Source organism: Staurois parvus, unplaced genomic scaffold (assembly GCF_062004578.1).
Source record: "Staurois parvus isolate SC_StPar_1 unplaced genomic scaffold, SC_StPar_1.0 ptg000209l, whole genome shotgun sequence".
Lineage (NCBI taxonomy): Eukaryota > Metazoa > Chordata > Amphibia > Anura > Ranidae > Staurois > Staurois parvus.
Genome location: NW_028318005.1, coordinates 5139556 through 5159191, shown reverse-complemented (window position 1 = coordinate 5159191; position 19636 = coordinate 5139556).

Sequence of the window (19636 nt, the reverse complement as noted above, 5' to 3'; positions counted from 1 at the left end):
TAACATCCACTCTGTAAGTCTTCTATGGTAGGTATATTTGGTCAATGACCATGGGAGAGAGGGTTCGCGGTTTACAGTATGTCCAGAAAAATAACGACAAAGTACTCCCTCCACTCAAACAACTTCAGCCCCAGTTTGTGGTATATGGGGACACAGACTGTAAATTTAACAGGAAGTAGTAGAAATCTCTCAGTTGGGGACACAACTGCAAAAATAAAAAACTGAAAGAGGGTCTTCGCCTTGCTTACGAAACTAAAATAAACATTTTGGCTGGAGTTAAGCTCTTTGGCCTCCTTCAGACGGCTGCAAACACCAGACTCCAGTAGCAAGAATCAGTGGACTCCTGCTGCTGGAATGACAGGTGAATGCGAATAGCGGCAGCTGCTCATTCGGTATAAATTAGTGACAGACTGACAGCGGCTGCCGCTGTTCGCATGTAGCTGTACACCATGGGGTTACCCACGGATTGGGACAGTCAATTGTGGCCAGTCTTGGACATCTGTCTCTAACCACAGGTAACCACTTGGTGTGTGGCTACATGCAACTGCTGGCTATTCCCGTGCACCTGTCATTAGAGCCGCAAAAATGCACTGGTTCTTGCCGCTGGAGTCTGGTGTATATGGCAAAACAGCTGTGTGAAGGAGGCCTAATCCTTACGTTAGGTGCAGAGAGCAGTGTTGGGCCCAGGGGCGGACTGACAACTCATGGGGCCCCCGGGCAATAGGGGATCATGGGGCACCCTGTGCCCTCGCCCACACTCAAACCACACCCAAAAAAGCTTATGAAAGGTACCAGGGACATCTCATGTTGCCGCCTACTGATCCAGTGCCCAAGTGCCTGAATGGTCAGTCCGCCCCTGGTTGAGCCTCATTCACATTCATGTATTATATTTTAGTCCAGTTTTCAGATGTATTATACCTGCAGTTTTCCATAATATTATGTTTGGTTTCCATGCCTTATGTTGCATGTTCTTTGTTTTTCTTCTTAAAAAATACAGTAGTGACATTTCCATTGTTCAGTTATGTTAAAAATGCATGACTCAGGCTTTTTAGTCTGTTACCATTCATGCTTTGAGTTTGGCAACACATGATATCACTGAAAAAATGCAGCAAGACATTTTTCTTTTTTTTTTGATGCACTGCAGTGATGTGAACTACAGCACCAGGAATAAATAGGAATTGCCTGTGTAGTGAGCTTTCCATGGGGTACAGAGGAGCATTGTTCCATTGGAAACTGCTCAGGTATGAACCTAAGCTGATCACCCCTGAATACAAACAGCTTCTATTCATACGTTGTTTGCATCCAGGGGTGCTCATCTGTCCCTAACCACAGGTAATCACTCCATGTGTGATCACATACAAACACCCATGAACAATTGTGGAAACTGTCAACCTGTCATTCCTTTGAACCGGCTGAGTGACCGCAACTGCCACCTATTAATCCAGCCACAGGAATATGTTGGATTCTTGCCACAACTGGCACTAAAGTCCCATGTGAATGAGGCCTAAGTGTCACCATACACATTTCAGTTCGATTGGTTAATTTTCTTTGGAGCTTCTGTCATCTATGTAGTGCAAGGCACTGCCTGCTTGGATACAAATTGACTGCTTGGATTAGGTAGGACCTAATATTGCATAGTTTTAGTAAATCAAAAGTTGATTGTACAAAGATTGTATGGGCAGATTGTAATGTGCATGGTGACCCTAGGAGAAACCCGGTCACTTGATCTATATTTTAAAAAAAAACTAGTAGTAGAGCAGAATTAAAAGATAAATGTGGGTTAAAAAAAAGCATATATATTCACCTATGTAGATGCATCATAGATGTGATGTGACAGCTGTCCCCCACCAGCTCTACACCAAGAACTGAAAGATCAAATGCCACTGATCGTTCAGTTCTCGAGTCTGCTCTGAGCACCCTGTTCTCTTTGGCCAATCATGGCTCCTATTGTGAACTCAGCTGTGATTGGCCAAAGCATTGCACCTGACCTGTGGTCAGGTGCAATACTTTGGCCAATTACAATGCACCTCCAGAGCGCATTGCATTGTTGGGTGTGCAGGCGAACGGCCTGCCGAACACCCCAGATGTTCATGTGTTCAGCAAACACACGAACATCCAATGTTCGAGTCGAACGTATGTTTTAAGCTGAATTCCAGGTATGGCAATTTTTACAGAGTCACAATGTAAGAATGTCAGTATGTATGTGCCATACCTGTGGCCATACCTATTCCCATGGAAGCTGGAAATGGCTGTAGTAGACATTTCTACTTTAAGCGATCTCCGCCTCATCCAGTCAGAGAACACTTTGCATTCACTGAGAAAATGTAAAGTGTTCTCTGAATGGTGGCCATGCCAAGCAAGCGCCCTCCTGTGTTCACAATGCAGTAGGGCAGCCACCTATCACAAGACTTAGAAGTTAGTGGCGATCTCTGTAGTAGCGGTGTCTATTGTAGTGATTGACAGCTTCCACAGGGATTCCATTAGTATTCCTGCACCTCTAACACTGAATGTTTGTATTGGCAAGGATTGTTGAGGTGTGCTGGAGGATCTATTGTTGCTCTGGGTGGGGTCAATTGTTAGTGGGAGGGATCTGCTGTTGAGGGAGGGTCTATTGTTGTTGGCTGCTGGAGAGTCTGTGGATGCTGGCTGCTGGAAGATCTATTGTTGCTGGCAGGGGTCTATTGTTGCTGGGGTGGATCTATTGTTGCTGGCAGGGGTTTATTTTTGCTGGGGAGGTATTTTTTTGCTGGGGGTCTATTGTTCCTAGGGTGGATCTATTGTTGCTGGCAGGGGTTCATTGTTGCTGGTGGGATCTATCGTTGAAAGGGGGTGAATGTTGCTAGCTGTAGGGGATCTATTATCATTAACAAATTCAATGCAAATTATTTAGCACCACAAAATGATACTTGGTTCTGTATTCTCTAAAAGTGGCTTTGCTGGGAGGTGGGTAGGGGGTGGAACCATGGGACGGTGCTCAGAGGCGGGTAGGGGACAGAACCAAGGGGTGACTCAAAAGGGTGAGTTCCTGCACCTATTCTCTGAGAATTAAAGCCCTGCACATACACACTGTACTTGTACTGGTCTAAGCTGGAACAATGTAGCTATACAAATTTGCCACACCTGAAATTCAGCTTTAAATTGAACAAGGATTGTATGTATGAGGAGCTAAAGCAAACAATTCACTACTTCCATGTGTCTTGAGCCATTAGGAACGCACACCAAGTATTCACTTTGATGAGTGTGGGTAAAAGCACTAATTATATTTTTTTAAATAATTGTCTAAAAGAACATGAAAAACACAGACTAAGGTATGCTGATGGCTTTGACAAGTCAGGCCATTTAACTACATGTGCCAGATTGCTGCAGTTTATGACCCAGAAAATCTGTAGTGTAACCAAGATTATGTAACATAACTGAAACTCTGAATGGAAGGCCACACATTATACCTTTTGATGGAAAGCTGGACTGAATTATGAAAGCACTCATCTTTAATAACCAGCATTAATAACAGGCTCACACAGAGAAAGGATTTCGAAGATCAAAGGCTCTAGATGGCAGATCCCAACAAGTGTTTTACATGGAATATCTACTAATTCAGGACTGTGAACAAAGCACCTGGATTAAATTCCTACTGCCGAGGAATAGGAGTGGGAGCCAGGCATATTTTAAAAGTAGATGTTTCAAGGTATGTAGGACTTTTTAGAGATGAAACAATTGGATGCCATTACTGTCTGGTATTTTACAAGCATCTACAGGGGATGAACTAATCACAGATAGTGACATTTTTGTTGAAGGGTGGTTCATTATGTTGTTTTTTTTTTGTTTTTTTTAAACCCTTTTCCTCTGCAGTATACACGGCAAAAAGTAAAATGGTTCTCCAGAAAAAAAAGAATAAAAGTTTAAATTTTCCTTGAGTGTAGGGTCGGAGCATAATTTGTACTTACTGTGTAGCAGAACTCCAGTTTCATATGTCCCCCTACCCCTTTGTGTTGCATTCATCCCTCAACCCACCAATTTTCTTGAATCAAATCATACATACCATATTTTTCCAAGGGTCTTCTGACCAGTCCAAGAAAGTCACAGGTCCTTCTTTTCCTCTGAAGGGGGTAATAATACTCTAGCACTGGTTGGTGCTCACATAGTGATGTCTAAGCACCATTCAGAGCAATGACAACATGGTCTTAGTGGTTGTAAACCCTGAACATTTTTTACCTTAATGCAGGGTTTCTCAACCAAAGTTCCTCCAGAGGGTGCTAGGGGTTCCTTGAGCAATGAGTAATTTCTGCCTATCAGATAAGTTCCCACTGACACCATTGATCTTTTTAGCTATCTGTAATGGGGTAATTATTCCCAATGACCACAAGTGTAAAGAGCATTCTTCTCACTGACCATCTCACTAATGTATCATGAGTTGTAGATATAGTCATTTTTAATAGGGGTTCCCTGAGTCCGGAAAGTTATTTCAAGGGTTTTTCTATGTTGAAAAGGTTGAGAAAGGCACCCGTAATGTATTCCCTGCATTAAAAAATAATTCAGTATGTGTATCGCCCCCTCATCCCCTTATACTTACCCGAGTCTGATATCCATCCAGGAAGATGCCCATCTATAGCGGCTCTTGCTGCTGTCATTCAACTCCTGTAATGAGGGAGCAGGGGGCGGGGCAAAGCCTTGCCGTCTGTATTATAAACACAGGCATCTAGGCTTGGGAGCGAGCCTAAAGGTGTGCAGCTTCCTATGATGGCACACCACGAAGAGGAGGAGCCAGGAGCACCAGCGGGCGACCCCAGAAGAGGGGGATTGGGTAAGTATAACATGTTTGTTATTTAAAAAATTTTTTTTTTAAATTGACATTACAAATTCTTTAAATAAAGTGGGTTACTTGACACTGACGTGGAAGACGACTTTCTGCAGGGGAAAGAACCAAACTTATACAGGCCATCTATGGGTCGAATTCCAAACTAATTTTCCTTAGAAAATTGGAAATTTTGTGCATTTTGCATTGCGATGGTGCCACCATTGATTTCGAAATTCAGCCAACCAAGCCTTCAATTTCTCCTCATGTTGCTACAGAAAATAGTTTTCGTGGCCACAAATTTTCTTTTCTTTCCAGGTCACAGCTTTATATTTCTTGCATGATTCTCCCATCATTGATTCAAAATTCATTAGTTTTTCAAAAAATTTCCAACATGCCCGATCACTCAAATTCGATGGTCACACGAAAATCGGCCTTTTCTGTGACCCACTAATGGTGCGAAATTCGAACAAAAATTCTTAGAAAAGATTTTCAAAAGAAAATTCTTTTGGAATTAAACCCATGTATGGCCGGCTTAAGGCTGGCCACAGACAGATCAAATTTCATTCAGTTCAGCAGGGGCCAACTGAATTATTATTATTATTATACAGTATTTATAAAGCGCCAATAGTTCACTCAGCGCTGTACATTACAAAAGGGGACAGAACATGTGACAGGACAATAACAATACAATGCAAAACATGAGGGGATTGAGGGCCCTGCTCTTTCGAGCTTACAGTCTAGGAGGGAGGGGATAGTGGTACAGGAGGAGATAGCTGTGGGGGATGGAGTGGTAGGAAGAGTGGAGGAGGTCGGCAAGTTAGCAGGGGGTGGGGTAGGCTTCCCTGAAGAGATGGGTTTTCAGGGTGCACCTAAAGGAGAGGAGAGTAGGTGATAATCTGATGGGTTGGGGCAGGGAGTTCCAGAGGATGGGTGACACCCTGGAGAAGTTCTAGAGGTGGCCATGGGAGGAGGAGACCAGGGAACTAAATAGAAGGAGGTCTTGTGAGGAGCGGAGTGTGCGTGCTGGGTGGTACTTGGATATTAGGTCGGTGATGTAGTTCGGGGCAGTGTGGTGGCCGGAAATTCAATCAGTGTGTGGCCGACCCTGTTCAACAGAAGTTGATCATAAGGTTGACTTCTGTTGAATGGACAAGTTGAAGAACTTTTGTCGAATACTATGTACAGACAAGGATGATTCCACCATCTACTTCATTTATGTGGCTGGAAGAATCCATTTTATAGAAAGTATTCATCAAACACCGGTTTGAAGACTGAATATTACAGCGAAAGCATGTTTTATTAAATTGAGTTATTGCTTTTCATTGTATTTTTTTTCAACTGGGTTCTGTGGGTTCTGTTTTAGAAAGAGCTTACCAGTCTTCCTGGGATAGATAAAGAGAAATCTTCAGGATCTACAGGATCTTAGTAGAAGGACAGGATCAGCCAATGTGCCAAACTCTTAATACTCCCCACAGGGGAGGACTGACCATTTTGGAAACTCGGGCGAGGACCCGGGGTCAGAAGATGCCCCTGGTATCTTTTTCATAGGCTTTTTTGAGTTTGGGCAAGGACACAGGGGCCCCATGATCCCCTGTTGCCCGGGGGCCCCATGAGTTGTCAGTCTGCCCCTGCCTCCCCATCAACAGAGACCACGGTACCTAAGTACTTCAGCCCTTTCTTTGCTGTTTACACATCCATCCCAACAGGACATTTAACATATCTATATTAAATGATGGACTCTTGAGATGTCCATCTGGTGCTCCTATTGTTGATTTCACTTGATGCAAGTTATGGTTCATGTAAGGCATGTAACATGCAACAAATATGGACAAAAGGAGCTTAGACTGTGTCAAACGGATGCATCAATTATGTGCTCCTAGATTTCCAATAACTCTACAGACCTTAAAATAAATGTTTGTATTGATTTGCAGCAAAAAAGACTATTGAGTGGAATTTAATGGCCCAATTACGTTGTTCTGCTGTGGTACAGTGCGCTACTTTAACATGTATTGAGGAAATGTAGCCCATTCTTTTTTAATTTAATTTACAACAACACGGGTTTTAATAGACCTGCAGCATTTTTGCCATGCAGCACACCAAAATGCACAGATGTGATCCATCTTGTGGCATGCTAAAATGCATACACACTGTGCATTGACTCTTTTGGATTGAGGATGATCACTGCTATATGTACTCCAATTTGGGAGACTGAAAATCAGAGTTAGGACCGCAGTACACTGGGGTGCCTTGACGTGGCCACTGCGGCTTACACATATACTTGAAAATGTGTGCTACTAAACCCCTTGTTTTTAACGTGAACTGTTAGACAGGGTCATTTGGTTTTGTTGCAGGCTAGCTGGTAAGTGAGCTAAGAATTTTTGTTTTACCATATACCAAAATAGTGAAGCGCTAATAAATAGCTAAAAAATACCCACAACCATGTCTCAAATACTATCTAAACCTATAATCAATCCCTTAATGTGATAAAGTATAATAAAATGAGTCTAATTGGTGAAAACTACGATACATATATATCTCATACATAAATACCCTAATTACCTCATTAATTAATCCGTAATAAATTGCCAAATGTTATATTGATAAATAATCCTTGGATAAATCAGTGATATGAAATCAATAATCATAATTCCAAAAATAAAAAAATTTGTACCTATCCACAATACATAGTGACAATCCTATAAATTGAGATAAACTGTGATTTTTTCATCAAATGAATACGTGATTCATAAATTATGTGATATACAAAATAACAGAGTAAAATTAATTTAAATATAGTTGGGTGATGGGTCTATATACACGGTGTCTAAATTACACTCAAAAAAAGTCTATGCATATAATGTGAAACACTCAGTGATCTCCACTTCTAGTGCTCAAAAAAGGAATCCTCCAATGGCAGCAATGTCTGCTCACCTCCCCGCCCAGACCCACACAGGGCCACAAGGCAAAGACTTTCCTCACAGGCAATCCTTTACTCCAGGCAGCTCAGCGAGGGACCACAGGACTTCCACTCCACCTCCTCTCAAGGGTCATATAGGACACAAACAGAGCTTCCCATAGTATAATACCGTTTAATAAGAACATTCAATGTAACATACTGATTCCACTCACATGTATTCCTTTGTATACAGCGCTTTCCACCTCATACCATGGGTGTATTCACATACAGGGAGGGAAACCAATATGGCCGCTACGTCCGGACATGCGTCCCCACGTGACCGGAAATGATGTACTACGAGCTGGGAATGGCGTTGCGACGCGTTGCGTCACGTGCGTCGTGACTTCATCACCCTGATGAAGTCACGACGCACGTGACGCAACGCGTCGGAACGCCATTCCCAGCTCGTAGTACATCATTTCCGGTCACGTGGGGACGCATGTCTGGACATAGCGGCCATATTGGTTTCCCTCCCTGTATGTGAATACACCCATGGTATGAGGTGGAAAGCGCTGTATACAAAGGAATACATGTGAGTGGAATCAGTATGTTACATTGAATGTTCTTATTAAACGGTATTATACTATGGGAAGCTCTGTTTGTGTCCTATATGACCCTTGAGAGGAGGTGGAGTGGAAGTCCTGTGGCCCCTTGCTGAGCTGCCTGGAGTAAAGGATTGCCTGTGAGGAAAGTCTTTGCCTTGTGGCCCTGTGTGGGTCTGGGTGGGGAGGTGAGCAGGCATTGCTGCCATTGGAGGATTCCTTTTTTGAGCACTAGAAGTGGAGATCACTGAGTGTTTCACATTATATGCATGGACTTTTTTTGAGTGTAATTTAGACACCGTGTATATAGACCCATCACCCAACTATATTTAAATTAATTTTACTCTGTTATTTTGTATATCACATAATTTATGAATCACGTATTCATTTGATGAAAAAATCACAGTTTATCTCAATTTATAGGATTGTCACTATGTATTGTGGATAGGTACAAATTTTTTTATTTTTGGAATTATGATTATTGATTTCATATCACTGATTTATCCAAGGATTATTTATCAATATAACATTTGGCAATTTATCACGGATTAATTAATGAGGTAATTAGGGTATTTATGTATGAGATATATATGTATCGTAGTTTTCACCAATTAGACTCATTTTATTATACTTTATCACATTAAGGGATTGATTATAGGTTTAGATAGTATTTGAGACATGGTTGTGGGTATTTTTTAGCTATTTATTAGCGCTTCACTATTTTGGTATATGGTATTTATGATCTATTGGTTGAGGCAGAGTGACAGCAGCTGTAGAAGAGGGACGCATCCATATTAAGTGCAGGAGGATTTTTTCCTATCCTAAGAATTTTTGTTTGTTGTTGATCTGTGTTTCCCTTCCATATGCTCCTTGCTGAAAAGGATAGTTATAGATTGGGGTGGCTGTTATTTGTTTGTCTTGTTGGTGAATTGGTGAATGGATGCACTGGATACCTTCAGCTGCCAGTTTTTATGTGAACTGTTAGACAAGGTAAATTGGTTTTGTTGCAGGCTAGCTGGTAAGTGAGCTGGGATTTTTTGTTTGTTTTTGATGACCTTGGAATGCCCTTCCATGGGCTCCTTGCTGCAAAAGCTAATTATAGATTGGGGTGGTGGCCATTTGTTTGTCTACAAGGGTAAATAGGCCCTCAGGATCAGGGAGTACATGGGGTTGAGAAATTCTGCCACTGAAGACAAGCTCTTCAGTGGAGTAACAGCAAGATTACATATTACCACATGTGTAGACACTAAAAAACAGAGAATCTCAATGGCATCTCTGCACAGTATTTTCATAACACTGAGAAGTATAGTTTTTCCAGCTGAACAAGTTCATCAGAAATAGGTTTCATGATGTTTATATCTGGCAAATGTATCTGGTCATGTTCAAGCTTGTCTCTCATTTTGACTTGTTTTCTGTGTTCCAAACCACTTGTATTAAACCAGGTCTGCCGGAACTAATTATTAATCTCTTAACTTCCTTATAAGCACAAACGAGGCTTGCAGTTGGGTTGAATATTGCTTCAACAAAGCCACTTTGCACCTTTGGCTCTGAAACAAATTGCTTCCAATGGTTTTCCAAGCTGGATTCCCAATGCAGTTTGAATACCACAAGAAACTAACAATCCTTTAAAGAAGACCTGTTTAAGGCTAGGTTCACACCTATTCAGTTTGCGTTTGGCCAGTTTCTACATTGTGTTTTGTGTTGCGTTTTTGCACCTGCATTTCTGCCGCGTTTTTGATGCATTTTGCTTTTTTTCTTTTTTTTCCTTGTTGTTAGGCAGATTTGAAATGCAAAATGAATCAAAAACACAGCAAGAATACACTACATGCTTCTCAGCAGTTTCCATTGAAGTCTATAGAACCAAAAGCCCAAATTTTTGCATTAAAAAAAGTCCCTGACTCTCTCCAAAAAACACACCAGGTGAATGTGAACGTGTCCCATAGGAAATCATGTTAAATGGACTGTGGTGCGTTTCTGCAAAATGCTGTGGAAAATGCTTAGGTGTGAACCTAGGATAAAAAATGTCCATGTGACAAGAAAAAAGGCTGAATGGTTACAATAATTCATGCAGCCTAGATGCTGATTATATATCTTATACACCAGCTGACTGATGGACTTAGTTGTTGTTGGAAGTGGCAACCTCAGAAGTGGGAAACTCCTTTAAATGAAGTAAAAGAATTGACCTACTGCAGAAGCCTAGTAAATGGCATGCCCAGCGGTCCATGTCATTTAATTTTCTACTCAAGTGATCACTCTTAATTAACATGTGTTGTTAAGAATATTCAGTAAAGAGTTAATAATATAAAGCCACCCTATCGCTAGAAAAAAACTGACATAAAAGCAAGTTGTAAAAGAAGATAAATAATACTTACCTTTACAGTCAGTGGTGAGTTTCTTCTATTTCAGTTTTATGTATTTAACTACATAGTCTCCCAACTCCAGGCCTAATTTTTATTTTGGAAAATTGTTTCCCAGGCAGTTTTAAAAATAAAAAAGAAGTTCTGATTGCAATATTTATCTACAATCTAGAGCTGTCTCCTACCATACCTTTTCTTGACCAAACAATGCCCTTAGGCTGGCCATACACTATACAATTTTCTGTCCAATTTCTGCCCAATTTCCTTTAGATTTATCTTCAACTATGTAGTGCAAGAGCCTGATTAATTGGATATAATTGAAAATGTAGTTAGGTTTGACCTCCTATTATATGGTTTTTGGTAAATCTAAGCCAAAAATCTCAAGAAAATTGGATAATTTATGGCCATCCTTAGTCTTTAGGGTTAAATGACAAGGAGCAAGGATGCAAGGAGCATTCCTTCCACTGATAACTAATGTAAGGAGCATTCTTTCCACAGACCATCAGTGTGAGGAGTATTTTTCCCACTGACTATCAATGTAGGGAGCATTCTTCCCAATGACCACCAATGTAAGGAGCATTCTTACTAAAGACCACCAATGTAGGGAGCGTTATTCTCATCGACCACCTATGAAGGGAGCATTCTTCCCAATGACTATCAATGTAAGGGGGTATTCCTACCAATGACTACAAATGTAAGATGTCTTCTTACCACTGACAACCAACTTTAGGTGCATTCTTGCCCCTGGCAACCAATGTAAGGAACATTTTTCCCAATGACCATGAATGTAAGGAGCATTTTTCTCATTGACCATGATTGTAAGGATCATTCTTCCAATGACCATCAATGTAAGGAGCAATCTTCTGAATGACCACCAATGTAAGGAGCATTTTTACCAAAGACCACCAATGTAGGGAGCGTTATTCTCATCAACCACCTATGACGGGAGCATTCTTCCCAATGACTATCAATGTAAAGGAGTATTCCTACCAATGACTACAAATGTAAGAAGTCTTCTTGCCACTGACAATCAACTTTAGGTGCATTCTTGCCCGTGGCAACCAATGTAAGGAACATTCTTCCCAATGACCATGAATGTAAGGAACATTTTCCTCATTGACCATGATTGTAAGGATCATTCTTCCAATGACCATCAATGTAAGGAGCAATCTTCTGAATGACCACCAATGTAAGGAGCATTCTTTCCACTGACCATCAGTGTGAGGAGTATTATTCCCACTGACTGTAAGGATCATTCTTCAAATGACCATCAATGTAGGGAGCATTCTTCCCAATGACCACCAATGTAAGGGGCGTTCTTTTCATCGACCACCAATGTAAAGAGTGTTATTCTCATTGGCCACCTATGTAGGGTGCATTCTTCCCAATCATTATCAATGTAAAGGGGTATTCTTACCAATGACTACAAATGTAAGAAGCCTTCTTACCACTGACAACCAACATTAGATGCATTCTTGCCCCTGGCAACCAATGTAAGGAACATTCTTCCCAATTACCATGAATGTAAGGAGCATTCTTCCCAATGACCACCAATGTAAGGAGCATTTTTCTCATTGACCATGATTGTAAGGAGCATTCTTCCAATGATCATCAATGTAAGGAGCAATCTTCCCGATGACCACCAATGTAAGGAGAATTCTTCTTATCGACCACCAATGTAAGGAGCATTCTTCCCAATGCCCATGAATGTAAAAAGTATTTTTACTACTGGCAACCAATGTATGGAACATTCTTCCCACTGGCCATCAATGTAAGAAGCATTCCTACCAATGACAAGCAATGTAAGGAGCATTTCTACCACTGACAACCAATGTAAGGTGCATTCCTTCCACTGAAAACCAATGTAAGGAGCATTCTTACCACTGACAACTAATGTAAGGAGCATTCTTACCACTGACCACCAGCATAAAGGGCTAATTTTCTCATTGACTTTACAAATGACCACCAATATGCCACCCAGCATGCACCTCCTGATCTCATGCATGCACATTGCGTACAAAGTGCAGCATACTCATTGTATTGCAGGTTGCCATATTAATGGCATCGTCTGAAGGAAGTTCCTGTCCTCTTGTTATGGCAACCTGTCAATCAATATTGACACTGGGAAGTAAGTTAGCATACCTCAATTCTGGTTTCCCTATTTAAAAATGGTGCTTATCTCTGCCTCGTATTACGTCATTTCTGGTTTGAAAATACCGCGATGCTAAAAGTGGAAGCTGCCCATAGAGTCCTGGGATTGCTATCCCAGGAACCGTCGGGCGACCGGATATGATATACTTCACTGCGACTAGGTACAGCAGAAGTAAACTTTTCTAATGGCCAAAAAAGGTAATAAGCTTTGAAAAAAATTAATGACACTGAAATTAATGATTAATTTGATCAGCAACACGGGGGGCGAATGTCAAAAAGTGGGTGGAACTCTTTAAAACCACAAACTCATTGTTGTGTTCCTCAAACCATTCTTAAACCATTTTTGCAGTGTGGCAAGGTGCATTATCCTACCAAAAAAGGCCACTGCCATTAGTAAATATAATTTCCATGAAGGGGTGTACTTGGTCAACAACAATGTTTAGGTAAGTAAGGTAAGTAACATCCACATAATTGGCAGGACCCAAGGTTTCCAAGCAAAACTTGCCCAAAGCATCACACTGCTTCCACAGGCTTGCTCTTCTCCCATACTGCATCCTGGTGCCATCTCTTCCCCAGGTAAATGATGCACACAGCCATCCACATAATGTAAAATAAAACATGATCCATTAGACCAGGCCACTTTCTTCCATTGCTCCATGGTCCAGTCCTAATGCTCATGTGCCCATTTTAGGCACATTGGCTATGGTCAACATGGACACCCTTACCCCTCTGCGGCTATGCAACCCCATACACAACAAACTGTGATGCCCATTTTTTCTGATTTCAAAACATCAACTTCATGGACAATATGTTTACTTGATGTCTAATACATCCCACCAACTTTCAGATGTCACTGTAACAAGATAATCAATGTTATTTATTTAACCTGTCAGTGGTCATAAAGTTATGACTGATCAGTGTAATTACCCATTCTCCACCCCTCTCCAAATACATGACTACCCCAAGGGGACATGATCTGATTTGCCAACATAATCTGTTCTCCTTATATCTAGTTATACTCAACGTAATACCAATGTATTGTATGTTTCCATTATTGCTCTCAGCCTGTATAATATATTGTTTATGACAAAATGTAAAACAAAACCCAATAAAAAAAAACAGTTGAACCGTAATAATTATTTTTGTTGTTTAGCGCAACCCTGGGTGTCAGGTACACCACATTCCTTATTATTATACTGTAAATTTCTGTTCATGCTGATGTAAATAGTAAGGGTTCCCTGAGACCCAAAAGTATTTTCCAGGTGTGTGAATAAAGTTGAGAAAGACTGTTCTAGGATGTGAAATAAAAGAATAGAAAAATTAAATAAATTACTAAAAAACACATATTTGATTAAAATTTTGATCTCTAATATATGCATATTTATTTAGATATTATTATTTATGGGGCAGCACAGTGGCTAAATGGTTAGAACTTCCGCCTGGCAGTACTAGGGTCGTTAATTTGAATCCCAGCCACGGCACCTCCTGTCTGGAGTTTTCATGTTCTCCCTGTGCCTGCGTGGGTTTCCTCCGGGTACTCCGGTTTCCTCCCACACTCCAAAGACATGCTGGTAGGTGAATTGGCTCCTGTCTAAATGTGCCCTAGTATGAGTATGTATGAATGTGAGTTAGGGACCTTAGATTGTACACCCCTTGAGGGTTAGGGACTGATGTGAATGTACAATCTATATGTAAAGCGCTGCGTAAATTGACGGCGCTATATAAGTACCTGAAATAAATAAATATAGCATATGTAAAAGAACATTGATAGGGCAATATATTACTTTTAAATCATTATTTTAAAGAATTGCGACCACAGAATTGCACCTAAAGTGGTTGTAAACCTCAGACATAAAATATGAACAAAGCATATCTCTCTATAGTGTGTACTTGTCTCAATTGAGAGCATTGTCATTTCTGTCTGCTGCTTCGTTTCCCTGTTATCAGCATGAATTACCTGTCTTTCTGCTGGGAGCGCGTCACACTGTGCGCTCCAAGCACAAAGACCGCGGTGCCACTGAGAGCCCCGAGTCCCGATCTAACAATCGGGACCCGACACTCCCGATTCCGAGTCACATGATCGCTGTGATGGCCTCTGATTGGCTATCAGAGTGATCAGTCACTGTGCAGCCCGGCCCCCTTTTTTGTTTCTCTCTCTATGAATGGAGAAGAGAGATACATTGTATTATTATATACATTCTATTATACATTGTATCTAACTACTGGCATAGCGCGAAAAAAAAAAATGTTTGTTTAAAAATAAATAAATAACTAAATATTACAAAAATAAAATAAAAAATAATGAAAAAATACCTAGATCAAGGTTTGATCTAGTTCAGTGCCAGGGTTATTGTTTGGGTCAATGTCAGGGTCAAAGGTCAAGGTCAAAGGTCAGGATTAAAAAAAATTGGTGTCAGTGTGTTTTAGGTAAAAAAAAAAAAAAGACAAAAACAAAATGCACACTATTGTTTCTGGGCTGTACTACAGGTACAAACAACAAATAACATACACATATATGGTATTGCTGTGATCGCCAAGAGCTGGAAAATGTATTTTGGGGTATTCTAGGTTGTGGTAGGTTATGGTAGTAACAAGAAACACACAGCTAAATAAAAAAAATGATTTTTTTTTAACTATTTTGGGACAGTTTTCCTTTGATAATAAAACAAAAAATCAAGAGATATCCATTACCATTTACCACCAAATGAAAGCCCAATTTGTCCTGAAAAAAACACGGTATAATTCACCTGGATGTACAAAGTAGTTGTGATGATATGTACGGTTTTACTAACACATGTCAATGTTGCAAAATTGTGCTTAGGCATTTAGATTTGTTTTACCCTTAGGCATGAAGGGGTTACAGAGATACATTAATTGGTGTATTTTATATCTGCCTAGAGTTCAGCTTTAAGTTAGCAGAAAACCTTACCTAAGTTCATAAAATCTGCTGCCAGATCAATTGCAGTAAAACATAGTAAACATATTGTAAAAAATAATACAAAATATATGTACATTTTTCAATTTTTCTTTAAGTCAGCAAAACTTTATAATACTTTTTAGTCACACCGATTTTAATACAAATGAAGGTTCACTGTGAAGGTGTGGGGAAAAATCCAACTGCCAGCCTGAGACACACATGTATTAATGTCAGCAGCTTCAGTGTTCCCAGAACAATGACTACAATGCAGCCATTGTCGCCCCAGCATTCATTAAAACTCAACACCAAGGGACCAGGAGGGAGTTACTTCTGGGTGAATTGTTCCAAGTGAAAAAAATGGCTGATCCTGAGACCTCCCTTCTTGTCACCTGAATTAAACCTTATGTTTAACCCTGCCACTGCCATCGATCAGTTTTAAAGCATACTCCTGTTTTTTTTCTTGGCTGGATACAAAAGCTTATACATCATAATGTATACTAGTAGGAACAAATATTTACTGTGTAGAACTCATTAATGTGCCTGGTTAATGATTTTTTATTAAAGCTGAATGCTGCGCAATATAAAATGATTTACCTATATTTCTTAATAGACACAAAAATGATAAATCTGTTTTATGCACACCTAATGCCTTTGCAAACCCAGTTAAAGGGGAAGTAAACCCAGGATTGCTCACCTTTGCTCCAACGACCCTGTAAAGTTCCTTGCCGGTGCCAGCATCTTCTCTCCAGCTTCTTCTGGGTGCTGGTGTTTGGCATGCAGTCACTCATCCTGGCAGGCTGGCACCATGCTGTAAATGGGCATGCGCAGCTCGCTCAGTATCCATTTTGCAGAAGACTGTGAACAGACAGGTAAGTACAGTATATTTTATTGCAGAAGAGATATTGCATGTTTCTTCTGCAATAAACACCCTGCCTATTCGTATTTTTTTTCTCTAACTTTAGCTCCACTTTAATACCTTCTAAAAGAAATGCTGACTCCATCAATGTGCTGTACAAAGCCTCTACTGGGAGCAGGGATATGGGAGGGGCCCAGCAGGCCCACCCACTACAGACCAGCTGCAGAAAACTACAGGAGGGGGCGGAGACAAGACCAGTCACCCTGCACAAAGAGAGACAGCAGCAGTGACTGGTCTGTATTACAGGAGGCTCATGTTCAGAGACAAAGTTTCTGGAAGAAATGTAAGAATACACGTGCCTCTTGTATTTAGAAATTATTTGATTGTTCAGGAGTTCAGCTTTAAAATATATTTAAAGGAAACCTTTTTTTTAATTGCAGTATAAAAGTATTACAATTTCTGTCATGATGTTATTGCTGTCTGTGCCTCCACTGGGGAGAATCATTCTCTTTATTTGTCCTGGTGATCATTGTCACTGACACAGAAAGTGATGGTAAATCCAAACTTTTACAGTAGTCACCAGAAGAGGAATAGAGGGAAAATCTTCCAATGGGGACACAAGTTCAGGTGGCAACTGTTGGAGGAGATTTCCCCTTCCTTTGATCTGTCTCACTCCCTGTTGTGTCTTCAAGTCAGGAAAGAAAAATCTCCACTCAAATTTGTATACTCTATCAAAAACTAAACAAATTGGTATTGATATAGTTTAATCCCTTTGTGACAGTAATATGAATATATGCAATGGCAGCCGCATTAATCCATCACCATTTTGTTCTGGGGCACACTCTATCAGCACCCCAGAAGTGTAATTGAGCTGTCAGCAACAGCTCACAGTCACCTACCAATGACCAAGATCTGATAAGATGGGCTCTTGATTATATGGCACAATCACAGCACTCTTCCTAGGCGCCTTGGATCACCAAAGGCTCACAGTCAGCTACTGATGACCAGGATCTCAATGATGTCAGCACTATGAGGGCCCAATCACAGCTAATCACAACAAAAGACTGAATTAATCAGTTTCATTCAGTTACAATGATTGCAAATATCAATGAAATACATTGGTATTAGGAATCATAATGTGTTAAAAAAAAAGAAAATCCTGACCACTTGCCCAGAGTAGTTCAATGTTACTATGGTAACATTGTATAGCTTTGGTCACAGTGTGCTGAAAAATAAAATAGTGAAAAAAAGAAAAAAATTTAAACATTTGAAAAAAAATACAAATTCAATTATTATTATTATTTTCAGCAAAGAAATGTAGCAGAATAAATTTTGACCTAAATTTATGAAGAAATGTTATTTATTTGCTAAATTTTATAACCAAAACGAAGGAAAGTGTGTTTTTTTTCAAACGTTTCAGGTGTTTTTTTGATTTATTTAGCAAAAAATGAAAAACTCAGTGGTGATTAAATACCACCAAAAAAAGCTCTATTGTGTGAAAATGATAAAATATATGGGTACAGTGTTGCATGACCGCACAATTGTCATTCAACGTGCGACAGCGCTGAAAGCTGAAAATTGGCCTGGGCAGGAAGGGGGTATAAGTGCCCGGTATTGAAGTTGTTAAAGGCCGGCCCACCAAAAATTATTATTTCAGTTTTGGTAGATGCTCGAGCGATAAAATGAGTTTCTTATATCTCTCAGGGATTCTCCTGGTGTCTGCTCACCTGCTAAGGCCTCCCTGTTGGATTCTATGTGGTTGATTGGCTAAAGGCAATTAGACTGGGCACTTTGCAAAGTGTAATTGCACTCTGCAAGAGCAGTTGCTCCAGAGCAACGTAAATGAGCAGAAGCTCTGCTGATGTCTATCATCCAATCACATGCAAGCAAAAATGCTGTTTTTTAAAATTTTTCATGCATGTGATTAGGTATTCTTTACTAAGTGAAGCTGTATTTACTAATCTCTGGAGCAACTGCACTTTGCAAAGTGAAAGGTCTATTTGCTGATCACATGAAACAGATGGGCTGTGATTGGCGCTGTCTGTATCATGTGACTGCCTTGACCAGTCACAGCTAACAACATAATTGTATACAATGGATGGCATGACAGGAAGCCATTCATTGTATACAATTGACATGTGATCTGCTGTGATTGGTCACAGCAGTCACATGACTCTGGCAATAGGCTGGTGTAGTGATATGTCATCGGCTGTGTCCCGTGGACACAGCCGGTGACAGATCGCAGCGCTGCGCGGCCCTGTAGCCGCGTGAGCGGCTAGTTTTGACAGGACGTTATATGACACCCAGTCACAATGGTGAGTGTCCCGTCCGGCCGTCAATCTGCTATAGGCAGGGTGGGAAGGTGTTAAAGTGAAAGTAAACTCCCATTGGACACTTGTACCTACAGGTAAGCTATAATAAAGGTTACCTGTAGGTAGAAGGATTATCTCCTTAATGTGCACCGTTTAGGAGATATTAAGTGTCCCTGCAGCCGATGACATCACCGATGAATGTGCTGTGAAGGAATAGCATATCCGTGCCATTCCTTTAGATCTCTGTGCCATGGCCGAGACTCCCGCATGCATGTGTGGGAGTGACATCAACGTGGTTTGGCCAATCAAGCGGCCAGAGCCCACAAACCTAGAAGGAAGACCAGGTGAAGATGGAAGCCCTGACAGCAGGGAGGGCTGCTGCTGGAGGGCTTCGTCCTAAGGTAAGTCTTTCATAATGTGCGATGCATACTAGCACATTATGACATTATTTTGCAACAGAATTTTTATTTTTATTTATTTTTGGCTGTTTATTACTGCTTTAACATGTATCACTTTTCAGCACAACTAAAGCTGGGGATACACTAATAGAATTTCTTTACAAATTTTGTTGTAAACATTCTTTAGTTATTCTAATCATTAGTGGGGTCAAATCAACGTTTTCTACTGCAGTAGAATGGAAGATTTTTCTCTAATGTACAAATTTCTAACAATATATGTGGTTTTCATTCGGTAAAGTCTATTTGTTCCAAAATCAACTGTTAAAAGCAAACAAATTCTTTCAAATGTTTA